Here is a 3,455-nt window from a genome sequence, read left to right on the forward strand (position 1 = left end):
GGAATTCCAGAAAACCACCTACCTCTGGTTTTCATTGACTATGTTAAAGCCTTTGACTGTGTGGATCATAACAAACTGGAAAGTTTTTAAAGAGACGGGAATAGCAGACCATCTTACCTGTCTCCTGAGGAACCTGTATGCAGGTCAAGAAGCAACAGTTAGGACCCTGTATGGAACAACTGATTGGTTCAAGATTGAGAAAGGAGTACAATAGGGCTGTCTGCTGTCACCCTGCTTGTTTAACCTATATGCTGAGCACATCATGAGAAACGCCTGGCTGGATGAGTTACAAACCAGAATCAAGAGAAACATCAACAACCTCAGATATGCAGATGATACCACTCTAACTGCAGAAAGTGAAGAGGAACTAAAGAGCCTCTTGATGAGGGTGAAGGAGGAGAGTGGAAGAGCCAGCTTAAAACTAAATATTACAAAAACTAAGATCATGGCATCTGGCCTCATTACTTCATGGCAAATAGAGGGGGGGAAGGTGGAAGTAGTGACAGATTTCCTCTTCTTGGGCTCTAAAATCACTGCGGATGCTGACTGCATCCATGAAATCAAAAGACAATTGCTTCTTAGCAGGAAAGCAATGACAAACCTAGACAGTGTGTTGAAAAGCAGAGACATTACTCTGCCGACAAAGGTCCATATTGTCAAGGCTATGGTCTTCCCAGTGGTCACGTACAATTGTGAGAATTGGACTGTAAAGAAGGCAGAATGCCAAAGAATTGATGCCTTCAAACTGTGGTACTGAAGAGGACTCGGCTGAAGCTGGAACTACAGTGATTTGGTCATCTGATACAAAGCACCGACTCTTTGGAAAAGTCCCTGATGCTAGGAAAGATTGAGGACAGAAGGAGAAGAGGGCGTCAGAGGATGAGATGGCTGGATGGCATCACCGATGCAATGAACATGAACTTGGGCAAACTGGGAGATGGTGAGGGAGATAAGGGAGGCCTGGCATGCTGTAGTTCACGGGGTCGCATAGAGTCAGACATGACTGGGTGACTGAACAACAGCAATACCAATTTGTCTTAAAAACATTAACTCATTCAAGAGGTAACTCTCCCCAAATCTCATTTTGCTAAACACATTGTAAGCTTACTTTTCACTTGTATAAAAGGCAGGCTAGGGAGCAAAGGACCAGGGACCTCTGTTCCTTGCAGTCATTCAGTGACTTAGACAGAGTAAGTAAGGCTGTGCCAGTCTCCATACACAGCTTCTGAGGGAGACCTGGACACCAGAACCCAGGCAGCAAATAGAAGAGAGCAGAGCAGGGGTCGGCCTGGTTTTGTAGACATAGTTTTATTGCATCACAGTCAGACCCATTGTTGACATATTGCCACAGCTGTTTTCACACTACAAGGGCAGAGTTGAATTGTAGAGGAGGCTGTGTAGCTCACAAGGCCTAATAAAGTTACCATCTGACCCTTTGCAGAAAAAAGGCTGCCAACCTCTATGGTGGAGGACTGGCAACCGAAACAGGCCAGGCCCAGAAATGGCATCATAGGCCAGAACAAAGCCACGTAAATGGCCCCTCAACTGTAAGGGAGGCTGCAGTTGTGCTCTCAGTGGGGCCCAAAAAACAAAGCAAAGAGACAGAGTTATCACCTGGCTTGTCTCTGCCACAAACACCCTCCAGGCCCTGGTAACCTTAGACAGCATTTATGGGTTCATCTGCTTTGCTAAACTTCAGATCCATATCTCTAGAAGTGTCCACACTTCCCAAACAGAACTTGATCCTTTTTCTCCGCAGCCCGTACCCCCCCAAATCTGTTTCTCCTTCTGTGGTTCATAATTCAGTAAATAGTTCATAGTTCACTCAAGCATGAAAACTCTAACCTTCCCAATCCCTCCACCCCATATCCATGCTCTTCCTGTGCATATAAGTTTCTGTCTCCCAAATCTTACCGCCCCCCTGCTCCATATTCTGCAACAACTCTCGTGTATTAGCCTTTTAACTTGCTGCAAGTTAAGCTCCCACAAAGCTTGCACACGATTGTCTGAGTCTGCTTCTTTAAAGTCTGGTCGATCTACATCACTCCCTTGTGTGAGCTTCTTGCTGTCCCCAAAAGTCACAGACAGATCACCTGAAGCCCCCGTCTCTGCCATGGCAGGGCTGAGAGGGGAGCTGTGGTTTAGGAGCCCTCAGAGACTCCATACTCCACTCCCCCATACTTTGCAGGATAAAGCTCCAGGAAGCACAAAGAAAATTCTTTGCATAGCAGAAACTCTCAAACCAGTACAGAGGGAGCACCCCCCTTTCCATGCTCTCAGAGAAAAATCTTGCAGCAGGCTGAGCAGTTTTGCTCTGCAGGGACGTGGTCGTGTATCTCATCACAGGCTCTCTGCCTCCTTGACTCTCCATTCCAACCTGTTTGTCAGAAATTTCTAATGCCCGAATCTTGAGACCAGGACCTTTCCACAGGGGCTTCTCCTCCGGGACAAAGTCCCTCCCAATGACCTCAGAAGATCACCATGCCCATTACCCCTTTCTCCCCTTCTCATGACACAGCAGCCTCTTTGGGGGACAAAGAGAAGCCAAGCAGGGCTGAGGTCTTCCTGGGGATTGTGAGTTTGGTCCCTTGGGCTGCCTGGGTGATGACCCTGCCCAGGTGTGACTTCCCCAGTCACCCTCTACCACTATCCTGTGTTTCCCTGTAACAATCTTATCTTTGAAACAATCTTATCTTTTACATGTGTTCATGGCCTGTCTCCCCCACTGGAAAGCAAGGTACCAAAATCAGAGTGGTGATACTGTCTCTCTTTTCTGTTGTTTCCCCAGCATCTTGAAAAGCGTCTGGCTTAGCCTTGGTGCTTAGTAAGTTTTTGCCAAATGAATGAATTAGCTAGTGACCTTCGAATGACCTCTTGCTCTCCCCACAAAAATCGGCTCCCCCCGCCCACCCAAGACACCATACCTCCCTCAGTTGCTCTGTCCCAGTTTCAAAGACCGTCTCCTCCCAGAGGACATCTACAGTTGAGTCCCTACCTGGAACTCTCCATCTAAGCAAATAAGAGCTTCACTCAACCCCTGTTCAGAGAAAAGCATGGGCCCTCCTTGACTTCTGCCTCCCTTTCCTCCAGTGCATCAGCAAATCCTATTGGGACCACCTCCAAGGTGTATGCTGACCTCTTGCCACAGTCCCTCACTACTAACTCTCTCCAGGACAGCTAAATCAGCCTTCCCCTGGGGCTTCCTGCCTCTCTTGCAGGGTGGCCTTTTGAAAGTACAATTCAGCCTTCTGCTTGCCACCCTCTGATAGCTCCCTTCACACCTGGAGTAAAATCCAAGTGAGCCCACAAGTGAAACCACAGAGCCCCACGATGCCCCAGTCATCATCACTAGCTCACCTGCTTCCCCCCAGTTCCAGGGCCTTGGGGCTCTTCACTGCTCCTCAGGCTCACCCAGAACTCCTGCCCCAGAGCCTCTGCACCTGCAGCTGCCCTGC

Source organism: Bos indicus x Bos taurus, chromosome 19 (genome assembly GCF_003369695.1).
Source record: "Bos indicus x Bos taurus breed Angus x Brahman F1 hybrid chromosome 19, Bos_hybrid_MaternalHap_v2.0, whole genome shotgun sequence".
NCBI lineage: Eukaryota > Metazoa > Chordata > Mammalia > Artiodactyla > Bovidae > Bos > Bos indicus x Bos taurus.